General features: G+C 38.2%; 1 protein-coding gene across 1 annotated transcript in view; it reads right to left on the bottom strand.

The window, feature by feature from the left end:
* The window catches only part of ADGRV1 (adhesion G protein-coupled receptor V1), a 271123-nt gene that overhangs the window by 84572 nt on the left and 159296 nt on the right, over nt 1-27255 (bottom strand). The gene's annotated exons all lie outside the window — the stretch shown is intronic.

Raw genomic sequence — 27255 nt, 5'->3', positions numbered from 1 at the left:
CCGGACCCTGGTCACTGAGCTACAACCAGCCACCAGAAGCAGTGCAGGAACGGACCTGGCAACCTCCAACACAGTAATGGTGCTTGATTAAACTGTTAATTTGCTTCCCACAGGAGTTTTTGGACCACCAGGACAGCATATGCATGCTTTGCTTTTGGGCCAATCATCTCCTTCAATAACAGGGTTGGTTGTTCTCCCTGGGGCTTTTGACTCTGACTAGGCCAGGGTAATACAGATCATGGCTTGGAGCTCCCACCTGCCCTGTGCAGCCCCGGACAGGAGCAATGTAGCCCTACTCATACTTTTCCCCACAGCACCCCTATCTGCACCCCCCAGTAGCTGAATAGAAGGAAGGGAGGGGTTGGATCCACAGGGGTCCCACAGATTTTTTGGACACAATGTATCACATCTCAGTGTCCCACATACCAGTGCAAAGTGACTCTGAAAGACAGGGACATCATTTTAACGGAATTGGTTGATACTAGTGCACATGTGACTGTTATCTCAAAAAGCCAATGGCCCAGTGATTGGCCATTAATGACTGTGCCTCAGGTACTCTCAGGTGTGGGTGGGAATAGTCAAAGATTGCAAAGTCAACACACGGTGCAAATAACCAGGTGTAATGGGCAGATAGGCACAGTTAAACCATTTGTGCTGTCAGTCTCTCTGGTTTAGTGGAGGAGTGATGCGTTGACACAGTGGGAATTTTATATTTTCATATAGGGGTCGTTGGGATACATGGCACCCCCAAACTTACTTGGAAAACTTCTGACCCTGTGTAGGTGAACCAGTGGTCCCTGTCATTAGACAAACTGTGCATATTAAAAGAACTAATACAGCTGGAAAAAGGACATATAGTCCCATCTAATAGCCCTTGAGATTCCCCTGTGTTTGTGATCAGAAAGCAATCTAGGGGGCGGAGGCTGTTGCATGGCTTGCAGAAAATAAATGAAGAAATAGAAGAAATGGGAGCCCTCCAACTGGCTTCCCTTTCCCTTCCATGATATCCAGAAACTGGCACATGGCAATGATTGATTTAAAAGATTGTTTCTTTGATATTCTGCTGCATCTGGACAGTGCAGCAAAATTCAGCTTTTCTGTACTGAGCATTAGTATGTAGCACCACTGATTTGATATCACTGGGTGGTATTATCCAAAGGCATGTGCAACAGCCAGTGGTTGGCTATTTGCCAATGGTATGTTGCAAGGACCCTAAGTCCGATTCGGCAACATATGCCTGATGTTCTATTGTATCATTATATGGATGATATTCTTATTTCTGCAGAAACTGTGATTTGAATGGAAGAAGCAGTACTGGCTGTCAGCCAGGCTGTTACATCAGCAGGTGATCATTGCCTCTGAAAAGGTTCAAAGGACATCCACTTGGAAATATCTGAGCTGGCACATGGGAATGCACTCTATTTCAGCACAACCTTTGCAAATTATAAAAGAAATCAAAACTCTGCATGATGCACAAAAATTGCTAGGGACCATAAACAGCGTTCGTCCCTTGCTTGGAATCTCAAATGTAGGTTTGGAGCCATTGTTTGCCCTTTTAAAGGGAGAGCCTGACCTCTTATCATCTAGACATTTAAACACAAAGGCAGAAGTTGTGCTTCTAAAAGTAACTGATGCTATCTCACAAAGGCAATCAGCTGGCTAGGCTGGGCTCCAGAGTTACTTCTATGGTTAATCATTTTAAACCCTGACAGTCAACCACGTGCCTTGATATTTCAGTGGGACTCAGAAAAAAACTCTCTAACTATCAAATGGGTCTTTTTTCCTAATATTATGTCCAAGACTATTTCAATTCAAGATGAATTTATGGCCATGTTAATTGTCAAAGTTCATCAAAGAATGACCTCCTTGGCTGGAAGGGATTTTGACTATACATTTTTATCTCTTACAATGTTTTATTTTGATTGGTTGCTACAGAAATCAGAGAAATTGCAAATAGCTTCAGCAGATTACCCAAGGCAGATATCTATCCATCCACACAAGCGCAAGATGTTAAGCTGTTCTTTTAATTTGCTCCCAAAGCCAAGGAGAAGTGAGACTTCTTTGCAAGATATGGCAATATTCACAGATGGGTCTTGGAAAACCTGTAAATCACTGATTGCATGGAGTTATTCTGGAATGGGAGCTTGGCAATCTGATATTGCTGTTGCTGAATGGTCTCCCCAGGTTGTAGAATTAGTTGCTGTGGTCAGTGTTTCAGAAATTCAGCTCACCTTTTAGCCCAATTACTGACCCTAACTGCTGCCTATGTCACAGGAGCTGTATCTGAAGCAGAAGCCTCTGTCTTAAAACAAGTTAAAATTATATTCATTTTTACTGGTTGAAACTACTGGTTTTTATTTTAAATCAAAGGATTGTTCCTTACTTTGTTATGCATATAGGTTGTATTCCAATCTGCCTGGGTTTCTTACAGAAGGCAATGCCCAGGCAGACTTGTTAATCCTACTGGTGCAATATGTTTTACCAAAGAGAACAGAGCAGGCAGAGTCACTCATTTTTTCACCAAAACACTGGGAGTTTAGACTTTTGAGTTCACTCCAGTACAAGCTTCTAGTATTTTTGCTACAAGTCCTGTCAGCATTGCTCTCTTCCTAATGTGAACACAGGGTCAACCTAAGAGGTCTACAATTTTGAGGTCTACAACCTACAGAGCCTACAATTTTGACAAACAGACGTGACACACTTTCCTGAATTTGGCCATTAGAAATTTGTGCATACTTCTATTTATATGCTTTCAGGTGATCTGTTTGCCTCAGCTCACATAGGAGAAACAGCAAAGGATGCTTGCCATCATTTCAGTGCTGCCTTTGCCACATTAGAAACAGATTAGGAGAGATACTGGCCCTGCATACATTTCCCATAAAGTCGCAAATTTTTTCTCCTTATGGGGAATTACCCACAAGATGAGCATACCCCCCTCACCCACCAGGCAGTCCATTATAGAGCGAGCCCATGGCTCCCTCAAGCATCTCCTGGCCCAACAGAAGGGAGGAGCTGGAGACACACCTGCTGAAAGACTACAAAAAGCCCTATATATTTTTAATTTTTTTAACTGTTCAATAATGGACTTAAAACCCCCTATGACTAGGCATTTTGCATCATCCACATAGCTTTTGTGCAAGGAGAAATAATCAGTACTGATCTGTGACCCAGAATCTGGTAAAATCCTTGGCCCTTACCCTTTGATCACATGGGGGAGGGGTTTTGCTTATGTTTCTACAAAGAAGGGACCACACTGGATCTCTGCAAGGAATGTGAAATTGTTCCAGGAACCTCTGCCAGAAGCTGATGGAGACCAGGATGCTATCAAGCTCTCAGAAGAGGAGGGAGGAACCACACTGAGACTGCAATTCCTGAGTAACATCTTTTGTCGCACCTGCAAAGGATAGTGTGAGCCTTGGGTTTTATGTCAGTGTAAAAAGTATGATATCTGTGATATCGTAGAGTCCTTTCAGCAAGACCATTTACGATGGGGAGTTACAAATAAGGTAAAAGACCATTGAATTTTTAATTGTAGTAGGCCAAGAGGAAAGGGACAGACCTCTGCCGCCACATTTCTCTTCACAGAGAAAAGTAAAGTACAATTCTTCCCAAGAATTCTTCCCAAGAATTTCTGGGTTTCACATTCTCTGAACCTCAGAGAAAGAAAAATTCTTATCTCATTTACTGCTCCTGTGTTGTTCACAAGTGGAATGCATCATGGAAGATTGTTTACCTGAAGGGAATTGATAATTGGATTCTGGTGTGAGTGTTTTGATTCACTGACCAATGGAATCCAGGAGTGTGTGTGTTGGGACTTGTTGGCTGACAGTCATGAGATGCTGTGCAGCGGAGTGCAGTTGAGTGCTTGGCAGATTCAGTTTAGATGTAACATAATATAATGTAATATAGTATAGAATAATATAGTATAATAAAGTAATTAATTAGTCTTCTCATAAGATGGGCCCCTCCTAATCATTCCTCTCCTTCGTCAGGGGCAAAAATATCTACTATAGACCTCGCCTCCCTATTCTCAGGAGGGAAGTTTTGAGGGAATCTGAAAACAGCCATATTTGCAAACAAAACAAATTAGTTTCTTATATCTGGTAGTCCCAGAATGAGCTTGGGAAGAAAAAAAAAGGGAATGTGCTAAAAGACATGCTTGGAAACTAAAGTCCAAAAAGGGGGTTTCTGCCACACATAGTTAAGAATAAAACATGTGGTTAAATCAGATGCTATGCTTATGCTTATTAGCGCTGCTTGCTTTTATTTGCAAAGCCTGGCCTGTTGACCAACCCAAAACAAATGTCTGGATAACTCTGGCTAATGTAACAAAACAAGATACCCTATGCTTGGCTACTGTATCCCCAGAAAATCCACTTTCAATCTGTCTAGTCGGCTCACCATTAAATGACTGGCCAATACCAAAAAATAATGAAAGCGTGGTGCAGAGTTCAGATACTGTTGATGCAGGGGTTCAGTGGGCCTCTTACCTGCCTGAAGAACCCTTAGAGTCCTGCGAATTAGAGATTCTGAGTTCTGTGAAAATGGATTTTCTTTTTAATTTTAAATACACAGGAAGAAATCAGTCTAAAGCTTGGCATTTCTCTCTATCAACCCATGTGTAAGAATCAAACCTTTTGGTGCATTTATACTTCTGGTAGCCCTTCTAAATCCTGTAATGCCCCCCTACAGCTGCCATCAGGAATGTTTTTGGTTTTGGCAATCAGGCCCAGGCTGTTCTCCATTCGCACATAAAAGGAGGTACCTGTAGTTTGGGACAATTAACTGTGCTAACACCTAATGCATCCATAATTTTACAGCACAGATATCCCCACACAAGAAAGCACAGTTTACATGCACTTGATGAATACTGTGATGATGAATTGCCTTTGTGGACTGAGATCCAGATGAATTGGGCCTCTTTGCTTTGGCCAGGCCTGGCTGCAAAAAAGGCTTTGAGTCAATTAAATAAGGTAGCTTGCTGGCTGGCAAAACAAATGAGTGCAACCAGCTCTGCTTTATCAAACTTATTAATAGATGTTGACAGTGTAAGGCACACTACTTTACAAAACAGGGCTGCAATAGATTTTTTGCTTTTAGCACTTCATGGCTGTGAAGATTTGGAGGGAATGTGTTGCATGAACCTTTCTAATCACTCGGAATCTATCCATAAAATTATACAGCAGCTAAAGGATAGTGTGTTTAAACTAAGAGTAGAATCTGGATCTTAGCTAGATAACCTATTTAGTGGCTGGGATTTAGCACCCTGGCAAAAGGATTTTTGAGGGATAGGTATGAATGTGATGATTTTGCTAATAATTGTATTAATCATGATACCTTGCTTGCTTCAATGTGAGCAGAGATTAATTAAAAAGACCATTAAAGGAGTGGTTTTGGTTGACACACAAGGGGAGATATTGGGGCACACAAGACAGAGAGTACTTTGGACTTTATTGGCATATAAGATTTGGTAATCAGGATGCCTTGGCACGAGCAAACAGAACTCTGAGGATTAAATCAAGAGTAGCTGAAGATAAAATCAAGACTTAGCAGAAAAGAAAATTACATCAAGACTTCTGCAAGCAAGAGATGTTGTAAAAAGTGTAAGTTTGTTTATGTGATGATTAACTCAATCATTGTAGTAAAACATTACTACTCTTCCTAAAATAGTCCACAAACATATGTAGTCCACAATAGGATTGGATTCTTCTGACCATCTCAGTCTTCCCATCTCTCTCATCATCACTGATAACCTACCAACCAACTAACTGACCAACTTTAACAAAAATTCCACACAAGAAGACAACACCATTGTCAACCAAACCAAACATACAAAGTTTATTCACTGATGCCAACTATAGATGATGTGACCAATTCAATGAGCTTTCTAATGATTATAGAATTCATTAAACTCTAAGTTCAGAATTAGCAGACCTTAATTTGGCCTCATAACAGAAATTTACAGAGAAAACAATGAGTCTAAGTTGCCTTTTTAATATTTTACAAAAGAGAAAAAAGAAACACCAGAAGACTAAAGAAACTCCATACTAATCAGGTATAAAAAAATCACAGGAGAAGTAAGTTATCTGAAAACTGAAGTAAGAATTATGTATTAAAAATAAATAAGTGCAACACTAAGCAGTACTAATTCCGATTTGTCATGGTAGTGCTGAAATGCTACCATTTATTAGACTTTAAAATAAGGATACAGCACATGACACATGGAAACTAATTTTATCTTTACATTGCAACAAATGTGGAAATACTAAATACTTTGCCCCAGACTATTCTAGTAAGACCAGCCTTCAGGGATATGCCGTGTCCCAGAAACTAGGGGATAACGCTGGAGCAAGGAAGACATACCCTTTGTGGAAGAGGATTAGAACAGGGAATAATTTAGCACACGGGACCGTGGCACCTGATGGCATGCTCATGTGAGTGCTGACTGAGCTGGCTGTTGTCATTGCAAGACCACTTGAGATAACCTTTCAACAACTAGGTGACTAGGAAGTGCCCAAAGACTGGAGGAAAGCAAAGGTCAAGAAATGCAAGGAGGAGGATCAGGGCAACTACAAGTTGGTCAGTCTCACCTCCACCCTTGGGAATGTGACGGAGCAGCAAATCCTGCAAACAATTTGCAGACACATTAAGGATGAGACAATCACCAGAAGTAGCCAGCATGGTTTCAGAGAGGGAAAGTCAGGCTTGACCAGCTTGATAAACTTCTGTGATGAAGTCACTGGCCTGGTAGATGAAGTGAGAGCAGCATATATTGTCTACCTGGACTTTAGTAAATTCCACCTGGACTGTTTGTCTACCTGGACTTTGACATTTTCTCTGGTAAGATATTCATAGGTGAGCTGTTGACTTGCAGGCTGGAAATGCAGACAGTGAGGTTGACTCAAAACAAGTTTGAACTTTCTTAAAAGTACTGATTTTAAGTGGTTTATGTGACAACACTTCAGAACTGTTCAAAGAACTACAATGAATTTGAATGAATTTGAAGCACTGTGACAAAAGAAAGAATATTCCTTAAAAAAAAAAAAAAACAAAACCAAAAAACTAAAGAAAATGTTTTTCCTTGCATTTTGTGGCAAAGCATTTGACAAAATTTATTTCCATCCAGAGAATCAACAACACTCAGTGAGAAGGACCGGAAGGTTTGTCTTTTAAAAACTGTAGGTAACTGATTTACCATGTTCCAGTCAACTCTGGATAGGGCTGCCTTAATGTTCTGTCCCAATTTTTCAGCCCGACAATGCAATAAATACTGAAAAAAATATTTTACCAATAACTAAGTCTATGCACTATTAGCCATAAAAGTTGTAAAACAGGAAGTTTCAGCACTGATACTGCAAGTCTTAAAACCCTGAAGGGGTTAGTAAAACAAAAGGTAAAAAAAAATAAAGCAGTAAAACATAATTTATAGTTTTAAGAACTGAAAAATGTTTTCACAAGGGGAGAATAAATCTGAGAAGAATAATCTTTCCCAATTGCAAGAAGTGATGAAAAGGCAGCATGCTGTGACGGGTCAAGAACAAAGAAAGAGAATGTCTTGCAATACTTTAGGGGAGGAGCTGTGGAGAAGCTAATCCCAGCAAATATAAAAGCATCGAGCAGCTGAACAACAAGGATTTAGCCCTGGAAGAGGTCACAGGCATAAGGTCTGACAAATCTGCTCACAACAATTTTACTTTCCCATTTCAGAAGGAAGCACTCTGCCTCCTGCAGCTGAGAAAAAGATCCTTCCCACCTAGAGAAATCCATAGAGCAACTGGTCAACTCTTTTAAAACATTTTGGAGTGTGCCTGTGAAGAACACATCAGTATATTTATGCCACATTTTTGAAATTTATGTAAAATGCTGTTTCACAGTATGAACCCACAAAGCTTTATACCTTCTTTTCTTCTAGACAGAAATGGGTTCTTACATGTCTTACTGAAATGGATCCTAACAGTGGCCATCTAATTTCTTCTCACATTAAACAATTTTTTGTCTTTTATCAATTTTATTAAATTGTCTACATGGAGATTGTCTGCCTAAAAGAGATGTTTTATATGGAATTATATTAAAAAAGAAGAGAAAACAAAGAGCCGAACCACATGCTATCTATGATTATACCAACCCAATCTCAATAGAGGAATAGTATCAAGACCATAATTTAAACTGCTGTTCCTTTTGTTGGATTTAATTGCAATGAGCAATAACATAGGAAAATAAACACATTTAAACTCTCATGGCCTCACTGAACTTCTCTCTTATGCTTTGATTTGACTTTATATGGCAAGAAAAAGGGGTTCCCCCTTTGAACACAGGGACACTGCTTAATAATAGTATGTATGAATCATACTTTTTGTTGCTGCTTCATAGGACTGGACAGCACTGATGTGAGCCAAGTATTCTTGTGTTTTGTGTTCTGATATTAAATGCCAGGACAAAAATACCAACAAGGGATGTACAAAAAACTACAGAGATTCATGGCCACCAGCAAATATTCTAAGTCACTCTTTCTGGAAAAAGTAACAATACAACATACAGCATGTATCAGAGCACAGAGAAAAAAGTTACATTAGTTAGAAAATTCAAAATATAGTATTTAACTGGGTGAAAGTTCCCTAACTACCTTTTTATTTCATATTTGTTCTGTATTAATATTTTTTTAAATAAGGAGGTAAAGTTCCTTTGTGAATTTATGTGAATGCTAAATGACTTCACTGATCATTAAGTTGTTTATTTGAGAGGAGTGCTTTGTAATTGACACCACAAAAAAACCCCATATATGTGGGTAAAACTTTATTTGTGTTTTCAGTTAAGTCAGTGAACATATGTACTAAAAAATAAGTACCTTATTAACAGCAGCACCATCTTACTCTATAATTTGTGCACATATTGTATTTTAGAGCTGTTTTATGTTTATGATTTATTTGCTTATATTGTTTATTCCTTATCACTATAAAATGACATTGTAAGAAAAGCCAAATAGCTAACTGAAATAAATACCTTGAAATGCTGAAATTACATTTACAACAGGGACCCTCGGTGCTTTTGTAAAGATGTTTACACTTTATTAAGCAGCAGAACTGGCAATCATTTTCAGTAGTGATTAAACATCAGTAACCATATCTTAGTTATTCCTTTTCCCCAGCTGGGCAGGAAGGAAGTTGGTTTCATGCTGGTTTCAATCCCTGCCCTCTTTGCTTCCCATTTTTAGGAACGTGGACTTTTTTTTTTTTTGCGTCTCTGAGCATGGAGGTAGCAATCTGAGAGTGCAGGATAGAGGTAGGAGGGTGTGAGGCGCCATGATGCAGAGCACAGAAGCTCACAGCTGGCTATGCAGTTGAAGCTAGCTGTTGGGGAAAGACTGGGGTAGCTCACATCCTCCTCAAAACAAGCCTGACACAAGCACCCAACTGCATAAGGTCCTCTAACAGAGTTTGTCTTCTGCTCCATTTGTAATGTACCTTATAAATAATATGTTTAGGAAAAATAAGGACTAACATGCTCTTAGAAGATCCATTTAGTTTTACAATCAGATTCAGAAAAATGTATCCAGCACAGTAGCCTGTAAAAAGTTTTTGTTATCACCTTCATTTAGATCTGCAACAAAGACACATGCTGGTTTTGCTACTCATTACAGAAAAAGAGCCAGACATCCTGTCCTGCTGCAAGATTCACAATAACATAATAGTTTTTATGTAATGATGCAAAGAGAAGCTGAAAAATCTTCTTTGTAAAACTATCAAAAATTTCTCTAGAGTCTCCCAGGTTCAAGTACTCGCACAGAGCTCAGGGCTCTGCTCCGAAAGTGCTGATTTGGCAGGTCCAAAACAAGCTCCTCTGATGGACCATGATTTTCTACAGTAAGATCTGTGTGATATTGTTTTCTATCTAGAAGCTCAGATAGGACCCTGAGCAGATCTGCCTTGACATTTTAATTTACTCTAGAGGTTTCTCAGGTTGGATCTATATTCACTTATGGGGTTTATCAAGAAAAGCCTTCAATAACATGGCTTCTCGCTTCCCACATTTCTGGATGGGTTTTTTCTTGAAGTTCAGGTATAAGTTTCCAGCAAAAAGTACACACAAAATTGATGACATGATCATTTATGAACTCTAAACTGAATTTAGGACTCTATCCAGGTCCAATGAAATGTAATGTTGGGCAAGTAAAATTACAGCAAGGGAAAAACATCTGATGACCTCTGATCTATTGTGTAAATAGTTTGGAATGGGCAGTGCCCCACGTCCCATGGTCAATGCTCCAAACCTGTCAGTGTTTAGGAGGCATTTGAACAACACCCTTATAAAAATGCTTGAGCAATTACGCGTCCTTGAAGTGATCAGGCCATGGGACTCAATGATTATTGTAGGTCGCTTCCAATCAGAACTATTGTAAATTTTTTGTAGTCTAACAAATTTTTTCTCATCTGAAGATGAGAAATAGAAAATTACTCCACAGACCTAGATGTTGGCTGGAGAAACATGCAACTCTCCACCTGCTTGCCTGCAGATTTCCCCCTGCAGGAGACACAGCAGGGAAGGGCAGGAGGTAGGGCAGACTCACCATAAACTGGGATCAGAATACAATCAGCATGCAGCCATGGATAGTATTTTAAGCATGGTAGAAAAGGAATTCTACCTTCGTCCACAAGGCTAGTCAATTGTCAAGGATAAGCTGTGTGCTGTAGTCACATGGTGGAGGACATGGATGCAAGCAGCTCTAGTGGAGGATGTCTCTGCTCACAACAGTGGGGTTGAAAATAAAATAAACCTTGAGCTCCTTCTAATTCAAATCATTCTATGATTCTATAACTATTTATTTGTATTCTTAAAAAAGAAATAACCAAGGTGTAATTCCAGACAAAGAGTGTCTTTTGGTTTCATAATGCTTCAGTAACAAAACTCTGCCTAAATCTTAGCTCCTCTATACAGCTCTGAAATCATTTTGAGGGGCTTTTATTTTTCAGTTAAAAGACAGTGGGTTAAGCAAAAACTCCTAATTTGAGGTAATCTGAGACACTTACAGAATGAGTGGCTGCATACGCAGATCAAAATGCAGGTATACTAAAATTGCAACTCCTAACAAAAGGCTGGTCATAGTAAATGATTATTATTCTCAGCAGTACCTCTGTTGGTAGTGTGCATGCTGTCTACAGTCTCAAAAAAAAATCCCTGAGGTTTACATACATAAAAAGAGAGCTTTAAAAGACCCTGGGATCTGTCGTCTTCTATTACTTGGAAGAGCTATCCTAACATTAAGTCTGGTGTGAGAGGAAAGAATGTTTAATTGATGCAATTCAGGTTTTGCCAGAAGTTTTAAAACATAAGTACATGTACTTAGCATTTACTTACAAAAAAAGCACTCTTCAACAAGGGCTAATAGGTAATTTACCTAGTTCTACCATTATTTTTAGCCTATGATATCAAACAATTGTTTACCCAGTCAAGTAATGATGACAGGAGACAGTCTTAAACTACAGCTGGAAATGTTCTGATAGGACAGCAGGAGGAATTTCTCCACAGGTGGATGACTCAACACCTCTAGAGGTGTTAAAGAGAAGATTGAATGTGGCACTTAGTGACATGGTCTAGCTGACACAGTGGTGTTTGGTCAAAGCTTGGACTTGATGATCTCAGGATTTTTCTCCAACCTAACTAATTCTGTGATTCTGTGAATTCAGTGATGTGTATTTTTTTTTTTTTTATGATACAGGAAACTTTATTTGCTGTTTTCACTGTGCAAAAGGCTTCAAAACTGCCAAGCAGCAGAAGGTTTCCCTACCTAATGGAAATAGAAAAAAGAAACCCTCTAGATTTTGTTGTGCTAGTGGAAAGATTGAAATTTTTACCCATAATAATCAATGCCACTTAGAAATTGCATGGGCTTTAACAAGCAGTAAAGATTTAAGGTGACGCCACTTGAAGACAGGGGTTTTCAGACGTGTGTAACAAAATCACTGGGACCACACCAGCTAATATAGACTATTAAATAGCATTAAATAATGTCTTGGTAGATACAGTTTATCTTTTCTTTACAGACTCATCTCTAAACAAATGGGTCACTAGTGCTCTCAGTATTAACTTAGATAAAAACAGACAAACAAAGACAAATGCACTAAATATGCCAAAAAGATAAGGATCCTAGAATTGTACCTACCTCAAAGCAACAGCATCAATTAGGTATTAAGTATAACTTTTAATACACACATATTATTGTAAAAATAAATTCCAGAAATGGTTCAAGTATTTATAGAATTCTGAAGGTGAATCCTCTTGCCACAGACTTTGTTCAGGGATACAGACTGAATCACTTTTTCAAACACAAACAGAGAAACCTCCTTATCTAGCTAGAACCTGTGCTCTGTGGTTCTGCCAACATGTGAAAAAGAACTGCAGAGAAAATCAGCTATTCCCAAAATTATTATTATTCCAATTGTCGTAACAAAATAAGTTATTTAAAATACACTAGTCTTTATTCTGAAATAAGAGCACAAGACTATGAAATTGGTCTGAAAACTTACTCTGTAGTTCCTGCTACATGATTTTGATATTTAGGGGCCAGAACTTCTAACGAATTCTACAGAATATAATGTTTTTGTAATAGTTTCCATGTATATAATAGGAATACAGAACACATTACCACATTATTTTCTTTTTTTAAGTAAATGGGCTTGCAGATAGTAGTCCTGCTCTGGTCTGGGTTGCTGGTGGCTTGTCAGCAGTGCCCAGCAGGGGAAAGAAAGCACCAAATGGGTCCAGCCCACTGCTCCACCTGCTGTGCCCACCCTGCTGTTCCCTGCTGAGGAGGGCGCTGACCCTGGAAGAGCTGTCTTCATCTGCCGCTGGAACCACTCTGTAAGCTCCTGCCTTCCTGGGAGGGATCTGGCACCATCTTGTCCCTTTGTCCCTCAAGCTATGCAGACACTCCTGTATCTGTATCAAGGTGCAGTCTTGGGAAGGGTATTTCCAGCATTTCAGCTCTGACTCATGTTCAACTTGTCATTGACTAGGACCCCCAGGTCCCTTTCCATGGCTCTGCTTTTCAGCATCCCAGTCTGTCCTGACGTCCAGGGTTGCACAGTCCTGGCCAGGAGGTCTATAGTAGATTCTGATTTCATTTGTTGACTCTTGGTTCGAACCCAGAGGCTCTCAACTGCACTGCCAATTGTGAACTCCATACATTCCACCCTTCTGTTACATACAGTGCCACCCCCAGCCTCTTCTGCCCTGCCTATCCCTCCTGCAGAGCCTGGAACCCTCCAACAGGGCGCTCCAGTCACAGGACTCATTCTATCACTTATGCCAGTGATGTCAAATCTCTGGGACACAGCAAAAGCCTCGAGCTCCTCTTGTGTGTTCCTCATGCTCTGTGCATTATTGTAGAGACATTTCAGGTGTGGTACACTGTAGCCAACACCTCCTAGAGCAGATTGAAAGATCCCACTGGTCATCACCCTTGAGCCTGGTACTTTTCCTTTCCAAGCTAGTTTAAAGCACTGCCAATGAGCTCCACTACCTGCTATGCTCTTTCTCCTCTCTGATAAAGGTGTATCCCATCACATGTCAGTAGACAAGATGTTAAATAGATCATCCCATGATAAAAAGCCCCAATTTTTTCCAATTACATCAGTCTCAGAGCCACGCATTGACCCAGTGGATGTGCCTATTCCTACCAATATTATTCCTAATATGGCACCAATTCCCAAACCACTTTCTGTTCTATTGTGTCAAACGGAAACCAGAAAAAGAAACCGAAAACAATTAAAATTATTTTCCAACCAACCCTCTTGCACAAAAATTGGTTTTTGACAATAAAATATTTAACAGGTGATTAAGAAACTAAGATATTCTCAGGTTCAAGTATGATATCTTCTACTGTACATTCTACAACGGTGAGGAAAGCTTGTCATATGTAATGATCATACTGTATTTTTAATTATAGCTAAACTGGTATCCCGACCAATCCATGTGCCACTAGTTGAGTGACAAAAAATGCTGCAAGAATAGAAAATATTCTGTGACTTCATAAAATGTATACTGTATACTGCTGTGCACTGGAGAATGTCTCTCAAATCATAACTCATACAGCATTCAGCATGAGAAGGATAAATACCCATGGCTTAATAATTTTTTCTGGGATTGGTTTAAATACTGGATGTTCTCCTGCCACTCATTGCACAAAGACTACTTTTTACTTGATATGACAGAATTAAAGAACTTTAGATCGACGTTCTTTAAAAAAGAGTCAATTTTAAGCTGATAGCTGCCTAGCCCAGTTTACATTCCTTCTCTCAGATGACTGCAGCTCCTCTGCAGGTCAGTTGCTGTAAAACTTAGAGCGGTTAAAGTCCACCAGGCCCAAAATGATGAATATTTCTCAGGCATGTGTGGTAATTCTGCAGGCAAAAAGAAGTTGACAGAACACAGAGTTCTGAAAACCAGCTTTGCATACTTTGATTACATATACAATGAAAACAGGCTGAGCAGAACAGCTTTGTGTATGGGAGCACATGTAAGAAAGCAAACACCCTCTCTGCTTAACTGCTAGTTCTAAAGCAATGTGGTTACATTTACCTTCAAGACAGGAACAAAAGCACTTTTTCTACAACCTCTCTTTTTCTAGGAACGTGGTGTTTTCCTTATCTTTTATAGCAACGCCAGCCAAATCCAGAGAATATTTTTCTTAAACACTCACACATCTCAAACCTGTCTCCTTATAGAGTTCACTCCTGTACTTAGTTTCAACATTTTTCTACAAACACAGGGATGTTTTTGCTGTCATCAGGTGTTTCAAATGATTCCTATGCTTGAATATACTAATAGCAACTGCTCTCTTCAGACTCCTCATGTTTTAAATTAATCAACACCAGAAGGTCAAATGTATATAAAGTAGCTTATTCATTTATTAACTGAAATGACCTCATCGCCACGTTTTGGTTTTCTGTTTCTTCTTTATATGTTCATACAGTAAAATACTATCACAGAAATATCTTCTGAGCAGCCAACTTGCATTGATTACATGCTAGTTGCTTTTTGACACCATAGCAAAAGTGAACTTTATCATTTCAAAGTAAACAATTTCCTTAGCTCATCAGTTAATCTCATCTGTGGAGGCACCTTCCAACACTCTCGCTCCTTCCACCTCCCCATTATGCTACCCACCTCCAAGCCATGTTTGCAAACATGTGAACCCAAATGCATGTCCACAGGCCCTTTGGCACAGTGAGGAGAGAATTTCTGCCAAGCATGGCCATTGCTCATGTTGTGTAAGGTCAGTTTTAATTCATATTTTATCTAATACACAGATGCGACTTCATCTGCCTTATGCTTTAAGGCAGCTGAATATGAGCTAGCTCCAGATCAAAAGCTGCATAGTTTGGGTAACACTATGTAATACTTGAGAAAATAAGTCTTGTTGAGAGACCAAGCCCCAGATTAGTTTGCACAAAATGCTACTCTTACTGAAGCTAAACAGAGCTGCCCTGAGTCCAGTTTGAAGCAGGGCAAGTGTATATTTATCCACTTTCTACTAGGAAAGGACTTTGCAGGCATATCCTTGCTTTCTAAGGCCGGATGAACAAAACGTCCCTGGGTAAGATTAGGTTCATAAACTTCATTTTTCCCATTGCATGGCCACCTGGATGGGAATTTTCAGGAGACCGGTGGATTTGTTCAAAAGAACCATGTGGGAATTAGGGGAGGACAATCGTGAGCTCATTGTTGGTAGGAGGGCCACTGCTTGCCCTGGTCCCCTGTGACTTCAATCAGTCTCTGCTACAGGCCAAGATGGTGCATGCTGACCATGTGGCTCTGCTGGAAGTATTAAAGTGCATGTGCATGCCTTTAGGAGGAGAGTATCAGTGCACAGGATGGGATAAAAGAACAGCGACACATGCTAAATTCAGGTGTTCCAGAGCCCTGGATTTAAAAGCAGCTGAGACCACACTGGATCCTCATGTGATGACTATATGTGGTGGCTAACAGCTGGCCTGAAGGCCTCACAGTTATAAGAAATCCAACCTATAATTTTATTACTGAAACATAACTGATTATATAACTAATTATGTAATTACTTTGATTATATAACATGACCAGTCTGGGCTGTCAGGGAGCAGGCCCAGCCTGTTGGGGACACGGGCAGCCATTGGCTGGCTGGCTGGGTGGCAACTGGTTCAGCCAATCAGGATTAACTATGGGGACCTTCAATTCTCCATAAGAAGAACAGCGCTCCATAAAATTTGGCTGCTGTCACATGATCCGTGATGTGTTTTGTCGCATGCCTGTCTCCAATATCACCAAACACATTTCTCACAACTAAATACATTTTTCTCTCCTTCTTTATTGTTTCTCTTCTTTTATTATCGTCTTCCTCTCAAAATACTCTGTAAGCTCGACTGTAAAAATTCCAACCAATGCTTTGTTAAATACCTTGTTAAGTAACTTATCAAAACACAACCTTTGTTGTGTTTCAATAAGTTAAAGTTTGTGAAGTGCCTTACTTTCTCTGGGTTGTTTCAAAACTTGCCAAGTTACCTTATTGTACCTCAATGTTCCAAAATTTTCAAGTAAAAATTTGTTCTGAACCTCCTGAGAATTTTGTTGGTTCTCCAGCAATTCCTCAGAATTTTGTTTTTTTCACCTGGACACAGCCCAGAGTAAATCAAACAACCTTCCTCTAAACCTGCCAAGTGGACCAAGGCATTACAGATCTCAAGAAGAATTGGGTAAAAATATATATATATATATAGGGATCTCCTAAAATTTCCCAGCAATTGCAGGCTTCCACAATGGCTCCTTTGGACAAAACTGGGCATTTGGTGAGGTGGCAAATTTATGGAAAGTACCTAATTAGTTAAGTAATGAAGAATTTGAGGGATGCTATCTGCTTCTTCAGTTCTTCATCATTAAATATGTTGGCAAATTAGAAGCCTTACCTAAGTTGTCCAACTGTGTTGCTGGTGTAAAAAGCATCTTGTCCTACAAATTGAGCTATGAGCAAAGTGTAACTACTGCAGTGTTACTGCAAGACTCATTTACATATGCCTCTGAACGTATATATCTCTGCCTTTGACAGGATGTAAACACACAACAGTCACATTAAAACACAGAATTCAGCAAATGTTTAAAAGACCTTGTGTACGGCATATGCCAGGCTAAACCTTTCCTACACAGACCCAGATCACTCACTGCAGATTTTCCTTCACTTTTCTGATTGGCACACAGACAGCAGCAAAACTTGGAGTCTTATTTGGAAGCAATGTGAATGTAAACAAAAAACATAAGTGGTACTTTTCACTCTACAGGATTAGTAATTTAAACCTTTTGTCACTGTGAAGTACAAATTTGTGCAATTGCAAAAGGTATTATTTTTCTGTTTAATGCATTTTTGAGCCTTGAGTAGAAATATAAAGCTCTAAGATTACAAAAACTAGTATCAATGCAGAAGAAAAGATCCCAAAATTCTGTTCATAGTTCTTCCCTTTCACAGTCTCAGCACTGTTATTTTGTTTGCTAGTATCTGTACTATATTAGAGCTATTGATATGACTGCTTAAGACAGAGCATCAATTCAAAATATTTCAGTGACTAAAATATGAAGTTCCCTTTCATTGTCTCCTTAGGCAAATTACTTATAATCAAAATCCACATGGAATAAGTATAAAAATCCCACATGAGCGAAATTTAGGAAATGTCAGTCTTGTGAGCGTTTGGATTGGAGTGTGAGTAAAGACTGCCTCTCAGTGGGCACATCTGTTGGTGTCAAAGTGAAAGTCACCTAAGTAACTGTAAATCATCATCATATCCAACTCTAGTGAGTTTGTCACTAAGCAAATAAACCTGAACAAGATTGCCATCAAACATTTCCCAAGAAATTCAGCAATTCCTATTTACTTTACTTTTCTGCACTATTGCATGTGTCATAACAGGATCACAGAATCACAGAATCAATAAACTCTGAACTCTGACATGTGACATCATCTCTGACACCAACCTCTGACTGATGACTACTATGCCAATGAGACCATGGCAGTAAGTCTAGTCTTTCCTTAAATGATTCAACCACCTCTCTGGGCAGCTCATTACAATGTTTAATCACCCTTTCTGTGGAGACATTCCTCCTAATGTCCAACCTGAACCTCCCCTAGTGCAGCTTGTGTCTATTTCCTCTCATCCTATTGCTAGTTGTCCAGGAGAAGAGATTGACCTGGCTAAAACCTGGAGTTGTAGAGAGTGATAAAGTCACCACTGACCCTCCTTTTCTCCAGAGTAAATAATCCCAACTCACTCAGTCACTCCTCACAGGACTTGTGCTCCAGACACTTCATCAACTCCACTGCACTTCTTTGGACTCTCTGAAGCACATCAATATTTATTCTTCCTAAATTGTGGGGTCCAAAACTGAACCCATTTCAGTGACCTCACCAGTGTCCAGTACAGCAGGACAGTCACTGCCCTGCCACATTACTGCTGACTGGGCCAGGATGCCGTTGGCCTTCTGGGCCACCTGGGCACAGCCTGCTCATGTTCAGCCAGCTATTGACGAGCACCCCCAGGCACTTTTGCTGGGCACTGTCCAGCCCAGCCTGTAGCTCTCAGTGGGGTTGTTGTGGCCAAAGTGCAGGACCCAGCAATCGGTCTTGTTGAACCTCCTACATTTGGTCTTAGTTCATCTTTCAAGCTAGAAAAATGGAATTCCTACACTTAAATTACAGGAGGCTTTTCTGGAAATAAAAAAGATTTTTTTTTCCAGCTGCACAGATAAATAGTGATCTTTTCTTCACTTTGGATAATTTTATAACTTTTTTCCCCCTACGCCAGAAATTATTAATGTCAGCAAAGGTCTTGAAAACATCATCATGAACTGATCATTTTACCAGGAGTATTAACTCATTTATCCCCAACCAAGACCATGGGTAAGTAGCTAGCACTCCATTCTCAAAACCCTTCACTTACACAACATGTCTTTCAAACAAAATTAAAGGATTTTTGATTTGACTAGAAAACTAAAATAAAAAACAACAACTAAAACCAACAAAAATAAAACCACCAAAAATTCTAAGGAAAAAGAAAATAAATAAAATAAAAGAAAAGAAAAGAAAATCAGGAGGCAATCTGTAAGGTACTCCATAGTACTCTGATGACAGCAAATATGTGAAAACAAAGACAATTCTGGAGAGATGACTATGAACTAAAGAACAAACAGCAGATTATTTTCATATTCTACTATTTGACAGAAAAACATATTTTAGTTTGTGTTGAAGAAAGACAAACTTGCAATGACATAAAAATGAGATGGAAATATGGACATTTTTCTAATTGTAGGGTTATTTTTCCTGTGTTTATGTCCCAAATTTGATTTTTGTTCATAGCAACTTTATTACACTAATCTCTATCTCTAGAGAGATAGAACATGCCAAGCAAAACCAAAACCAAAACTGCTATTTGCTTTGGGATCAGACTAAATGTTGGTACAGAGGTGGGAGAGGAAAGAGCATTAAGAAAAAATTAAAGGGTGAAATAAAGTTGCAGAGGATTGGAGGAATGCTTATTGAAGAGTTTTCAATGCAGTATTTCTAGAAAGTCTAAATCAGAGCACAGAAGGAGAGGAAAAGTCATAGGTTATGTCTTTCAGAAGGAAGCCTTTGAAGCCCACCTGTTTTCTTGAAGACCAGCTGTTTCTAGGTTCGAGTCCCATGCTTACATGACATTTTTGAAATGGACTTTGTTTATGTTCTTTGTGCAAGACTGACAAAATCAGTTTACGAGCTGGCTGCACTTCTGAAAGGTTGGCAAGCCACAAAACCTGGAGTACAACACAGTTCTAGCATGCACTTTGTATTAGGTCACTGCTGGGCAGAGACCTCTCAAGCTCTATGCTCCAAGAGCAGTCAAGCAGGTTTCCATATTTTTTATTCTTCTAAAACCCCTTTTCCTCTAGTCCTGAACTGTCCCTAACAAAGGAATTAAGCCAGACTGTTGAAGTGTGAGTTGCAGAGAAGCTGACTTGAAAATGAGTATTCTTTGGCTTCTCCTTTTTTCTCTGTTTCCCACCATCTTCCCTGACTTAAAGTCCTTGATTTATTTTCTTCCTGATATACAGTTTAACAATCAAAATATTTTATTAAAATTAAGCATAGAAGCAAAATACTTGGAAGTATATAAACACCAGACATAGATACAGGAAGGGCTACAAAGAAGTAGACTAGAAAGGGCTTCAAATAACACTGAAAATTAAAATTATTCATTTTGAGGAACCGTAGATAAAATGTTACATAGCCCTTAAAAATTATGACAGAAGTACTACAATTGCATTCAACAAGTTAATATTTTGGAGTTGGGAAAGCTAATTTTCATGTTTAAATAACCTAGTAAAGAGTTAATTCTCAAGCTGACTATCCTCTAAGACAAAAAGCCTTTTGCAATGTCACAGAAAGTTCAAAACTGTGTTGTATCTTAGTTAAATCCAAAACCAAGTATTACTAAATTATTAGGTGCAGGATAAGTTAAGGTTTAATTCCCAATATATATTATATAAAATTATTCCAATAATTTTTCCTTTTCTTGGAGGACACCTAAGTAAAAACATTGCCATCCTGTGAGTCTGTACTTGGCACCTATGTTCATCAGAGAGGTGCTAGTCTTTTTACATGGAGCTTTACATTATTTATATTTGAGAATCTTTTGTGTTCTCTGTAGGAAAAATCACCAGCTATTAGCCAAGTTAAATAATTCTCCATTTGTCTTAAATATTTTTGCCAGATAATCAGACAACTATGTTACAAAATGTATTTGAAACTTTCAGTATGGAAGCAATATTATTAGCTTTATCCAGTCAGTACATTTTAATGGTTTTCACATTTAAAAATGTGTGCCACTGAAGAGAATTGCGTCACAGCTGGAGGCTGGTTTGTGACTTTTGTAATAAATCTGTCATGAATGCCACCATACAGATATCTTTCATGCCCTTAATAAGAATGTTCATCTTCTTTCATTTAGAATTTTCATGTCCTTTTATTTAAAGATGAAGGAAAGAAAAAATTACAAAGACCAGTTACAAAGGACTTTGGTATCATTTACAAGCAGAAGGTGGAGGTGAAAAGACTAACTGCCAGGAGACAACACTTTCCAAAGGAGTGGGCGCTGGGTTTGTCAGTGGTGCTCTGGGTACAAAAGAATATCCTAGCTGTCAGCAACAGATGGAAATTTATAAATACACAAAAAGGATAACAAATACAGTTTATCAGTGATTGGTATAAATGCAAATATCTGAAGTACATAAGCTACAATATGGCATAGCATTGTGTGTTTTGGTACTGTGCAATGTAGTGTAGTATACTGCAGTATGGAAGAAGGGAAGGTATGTGTTCTACTGCACTATCTTCCATTTCTCCCCATGAGAAAACTGAAATGAATGTTGCTTTACAAAAGAAATAAAGAAAGACCAAGCAACCAAAAAATATTCTTTCAGTAATATGCACTGAGTACAGGTATCAAATTAGGAAATGCAATTATAATAGCAAATGCTGTCAGTGCCAGACAAGAGTTCATCTCACCTAAAAATTCAGTGATGAGTGAAGTTTCTCAAATTCCAGAAAAGATTATCATGAAAGTATAATTGGTTTATATCTCACTGTGACTTCAAATATGGCTTTTGCTTACCAATTTACAAAACATAACCCATAAGTCTGCTGCTTTTTGCACAGGCTGGTATAAACAGTAGATTGTTTATCACCATTTTCCCCTGACTAATTTTTTCTACTGCAGGTAAGATATCGCCACCACTTAGGAACAGAGTAGTTTGGTGAGCACAGTCTACCTCTTTATGTAACCTGAAAATAAGTCTTAAATATTCAACAAAACTCCATCTCATCCCTGCCTTTATCCTAGTAAACTCTGGGGTTTTTTTCCCAAGAAGGAAAAAGTGGAAGAGTTGTTTCAGAATCCAACATTAACTAAATATTCATGTTTCTAATTATTATATGCAGAATCCATAGAGATAAATGTTTTGCAGTGTAATCAGAAAATGATTTTCATAATTTCATACCTTCTCTTACTGGCATGTAGTTCATCTGGAGATTGGACACTGTTTCACTCATGAATTACCTCCAGTCTTCACTACTGAAGTTGAAAATATGGTTAGTTCTTAAGATACATAAATTTACTGGAGTAGTTTATATTTTCCAGCATAAGAGAAGATACAAGAGACCATTTGAAAAATTATGCTTGTGGACACAAAAAAATGTTCCTTAAAAATTATTTCTTCCTCTTCCTTTTGCCTCCTTTCCCTCCTCTGGTTAATGGGAAAACTACCAATGGAACCATTGGCACCAATTCTTCCTGCTTCTGTTCGAGTTGTTAAGAAAAAGTAAAAGTATTTTTTCCTGTGGAAAAAAGATTGAAGCTTCCGGCTCCAGTATAATTTTTTATAGCTCCATAAAGTATTCAACTGCTCACTTCAGTCTCCATAAATTTATATGAAGAAACAAAAGGAGACATTTATATTTAGCCACAGCATGTTTTTAGCACAGCAAGGGCTACCATAAGTAAAAGCTCTTGAGCTTTATGGTTTCAACTTCCTTCTCAAAGGAGAGATTTTTTGGGAAAATAATTCATTGCTTGAGTGGAGGTTAATGGCATTGTTAATTTATAGAAAGTCATCATCAATATTTTAAGAACTCTTTACTTAGCGTGGTCAATCAGTAACAGCTAAACCACATTGTGAGACAGAACCATATAAGTGATTAATTCCAAATCTCTAATAAACTTCTCAGTAGCACATGGAAAATTACAAAGTGTCTGCCCTGTGGCAAGAATTTTGCATCCTATCTACATTGGAAAAACCTAGGAAAATACACAAGAAAATGAGAAAGAACTCTGCAGGCAGACAAAATTTTAAAGACTTTCAAGTGAACTATTTTGAGAAACATAAAAACTCCCCTATATTTACATTTACCTATATTAAATTTCAAAGTGGCTACTGTTATGTAAGGAACCTTGTTTGATTATGAACATCTTAACAACGAATACATAGCATTGGTTTAAAAACAGGCAAGAATACTGCCTGTCGAATAACAACGCTGAGTAAACCTTCACAGACTTGAATTAAAGAAATTAGTCTCAGAGAGTGAAAGTACTTTTTAATGGAAAATTTGACAGAGAATTTGAGCTCTTGTCAATGGGAATTTTTTAAAATTTAAGGTAGAAATGCCTTCTCAGAGTGGGATCTTTCAAAATTTGATAGAGAACTAAATTTCTGGAAAACCAACTCAGAATGTAGTATAGATCTTAATTTTGGTTATTATCTCAAAGTGGGATTATAGACTTGGTAGACAAAAATTCAGATTTTTTTTTACTAAGAATATTCTTATACTGTGATTCTTTTCACATTAAGTAAATAGAGCACTGGACTGAGGCTGAAGGAACCTGGGTTTGAATCTATCCAGGTTCTGCCCTATCCTAATGTAAAGACTCACAGAAGCTAAAGAATCGTTTTCTGCCTCTCACTATCTCTATCTGCAACACAAAGATTTCAAATATTTTTAAAGCACTTTGCAATGGGCTTTTAAAAAAATTACACAAAGTACTACATGCTGTAGCTGTGCTTATTTTGAAAGCCATCTGTCACTTGAAATGAAGAGAGAAGTTGTCATGCTTGAGCCATGCAAAGCTGTATTTCAGACCTCTACTGACTTAATGCTACAAAGATTAATAAGTAACAGTATAATTATGAAAAGTGGGTAAACAGCAGTCTAGATTCCAAAGCCAAAATATAGCACTCATTCATGTACATAAACTTGCCCCAAATCAAACAAACTAACTCCAAAGGTCTACAAGACCAAACTAAACATTGTCACTTTTGAGGGTCACTTTATGAATGTTGTTCTTGATTTGTTAAAGTTCACTGAGCTACATTCATACTGTTTTTTATTAAACATGAAATGTGATTCTGTGTAAAAAAAATTACTGTATTTCCGTAATGCTAAACCCTCTGATAGAAGCATGCAATTTACGGCTCTTTTGATACCATTTGGAACACCAGCCTATAAAAATTAGCATACTATTTTCTAGTGGTGCTTTCACTTCTGTTTTTCCTGCCATAGCAATAGAAGATAACAAGGGCCTTTCATTCTGGGAGGTTTCACGTTGCTTCCTCATAGTATTTAACTCAAGAGATGCCCAGCTGGATGTAACTTTTTATGCTGAAACATATGATCAACTTTTGCCTAGAGTTATCTTTACCATAATACACCTGCAGAAAGTCTATGCTGACACAGCAATATCAAGAAAAAGGTATTCATGTAATGCATTTTGAGTTTGCAAGGTGTAAGTAGAGTAGGGATTGACTGGTTGATTGATTAAATAGGGTCAACAGAGGGAATGGTCACACATTATAAGGTAACTATCTCAGAGAGGGAGCTGAGAAGTGGTGCATCTTGTTTGCATCAGCTGTCACCACTGGTGCTCCTACCTAATGAGTTCCCCTTTTTGAGCAATTTTATCAGTCTGGAAGACTCAGATGAGGTTGTCTTGTTTCATTGCTATTATCTCTCTACAGCTCTATAGAGTAAGGGTGCTGGGCATTTTTTTAAAATCATTTTTCTTTTCCTGTCTGAGGAAAGTACCTTAACAAACCACAGTGTACATGATCATTTAATAAATGATCTAAGTCCACTAGATAAATATCAGAGTCTTGCCACAATGATACTTTCTATAGAGTTTTTCGTCTCCAGATTTTCAACAATGGCTGGTGTGAATCAAGTAAATAAAACATCCTACCCACTAAAAACTTTGACTAAATTTTGGGCACAGCATTTTGATAAGAAAATTATTAACTTTGTTTTTTTCTTTTTTTTTCCAGAGAGTCCTGCTTCTAACCTAGAAATGTCTCCTGGAGATAATTAAGCAGTGTTGTGCCTATCCTGCAGAATGGCTGTTCGAGGGTACCGCAGTGTCTGTGTTACACATCCCACACAGAAGCTGCTGTGCACTAACAACCACTCACATGGGGGAATGAGTCCCCTCGAGCAGGCAGGTCCTAGCCACCACGCAACACAAGAAAAGCCACAGAAAGCAGGAGAACTCCATCTAAAAATCTCTGGTACTAGACTGAGTGACCATAAGGGATTTAAGCAAAACTTGATTTATTATCCAGTTATTCCTTTTATTATTAATCTGAAAATGCTAGCTGCTGTCTCCTACTTGTCCCCATACTTTTATAATTCCTCTATTTCTTCCAGAATGACTCACAGAAAGACATTGTCTTCAAAAAAACCACTCACATACTGTATCCTCATTTGACTTTTAATCTTATCTATTCCATTGCTGTTAATCACTACTTCACTGCTTTAACTCTCTGATTGTCACTGTGATTTTCCAGTTTTACAAATCCTGAATAAATACATAACTGTTTCCAAGCAAACTGATTCCAAGTATAGATGGAATTTATACATAAGCAAAAGTTCAGTTTATGGAGTGGACATATCCTTCTTTCTATTATTATTTATGTCATCGTTTTGACAGTGTGAACAGCCAGCTAATTTCTAGTCTCTTCTAAAATGAAAGTTATTTGAGCATGACCACAAATTCCCTGAAAAAATGGTCTGTTAAGATTCAAAACACTACCCTGGTAACCTAAAAAAAATAAACAAAACAGAACTGTTCAATAATCCCTCCACCTCTGCTTATTTGTGTGAATAAAGCAGGAAAGTACTAAAGAAAGTAAAATAGTACAATTTGCTTCTTATTTACCCTTGCCCTTTATACTCTTATCTTCATATTCTTTTTGGAAACATAAGCCAGAATCACACAAGGAATACAGGTAAGGCAACATCTGCCAGCTACAAAGGAAGGATTGGTGGCATATTTTTGGAAGAAAAGTCAAAATGGAATTTTATATGTGCTTAGTGAAAGAAAAATCCTACATTTCTTCTGAATTCCAACAGAAACAGTTATTCTGTATTTTAAATCTATAAAAAACCCTCAAGTGGTGCTTATACGGACCAAGGAAAAACAATATCATAGCATACAATGTAGTTTGCCATCAATCATAGTACTACCAGCTGTTTGGGAAAATACTATTATTCTACACTGTTCCTGTTTCCCAGGAAACACAATAAGACTGAACACAAAGCAGACCTCAGCTTGAACTCTGGAAAGGTACAAAGGTGACTTGCCCATGCACTCAGCACATGATTGCTGGATGAGAATGTTTGGGTCTGGACACACTGGCACACACCTGTATTTACTAATGATGGTAATAAAGCCAAGTGCACAGCTTCCAACCTCTCTGCCTGTGAACAATTACCTAAGATGATCTTTTACATATTTTTTGTTTGTTCTTTTGAAACCTGAAATATTCATGATGGCAAAAATTAACTTTATGCCCCATTTTTGCCTCTCCCTCTGTGATGCTTGCAATGAAAGTATGACAAATAGGTAAAGACCTCAGATCTAAGGTGAGGCCTGTTTGTTTGACTCTTGAGATTAAGTAACTTCTTTCTTAAAGAACAAAAGCATTACTATTGTGCAAAACAACAGTGTCTAACTTTGCCTTGTTTGTGAGAATGCAAGGTAAAATTCTCAAAAGTATAACATTGTAGTACCAGAGAACATATTTAGTAGTGATGACAGCCTGAATACACTCATGTTCTGTTTGCAGATTCCTGCTTCTATCTGCCCAAATATGGGGAAATTCTTGCTCTTTGTATTTAATCTGTAAATCTAAGACTATGGCTTAGACCTATTAAGTTTCATCAAAAGCACCAGGGACAGAATTACAAGAACAAATTAGAAATGTTTGACAACAAAATAATGCTATCAAAGTGATTGAAAGAACACATTTAGTCTACAGGTCACCCTGCATTTGCCTATTGTCCCCAAAATCTATGACTTTGAGGCACATAACCCAGAAATCAAACACAGAAAATTACTTTCCATACTGGACACTTCAAATTGTGCTCACAACTCTAAAACATCAACATCAGAACTGATCTCTTTCATAATGAAGAAGTGCACCTTCATGGAAAGATCAGGCTTTTCTCATTAGTGAAAAACAAGCTGAAAAATGCTGCTGTTAACAGTTTTAGTACTTCTGTTTATCACAGTCACCAATGTTATCACACCTAATCCTCAGAAATTGATTCAATTTACTATTTCTGATTGGAGAAAAATAGAGCTAACAATTGTAATCCTCACTTCTGGAAAATTCCACATGCAGGAATTTTCCATTCTTTTTTGTTGAATGCTTAAACTACAG

This window comes from Melozone crissalis, unplaced genomic scaffold, assembly GCF_028551555.1.
Source record: "Melozone crissalis strain CALT ecotype California unplaced genomic scaffold, PUWL_Pcris_2 ptg000036l_1, whole genome shotgun sequence".
In the NCBI taxonomy this organism is placed as follows: domain Eukaryota; kingdom Metazoa; phylum Chordata; class Aves; order Passeriformes; family Passerellidae; genus Melozone; species Melozone crissalis.
The sequence above is the reverse complement of the archived record's forward strand: the minus strand, read 5'-3'. Positions and strand labels throughout refer to the sequence as shown.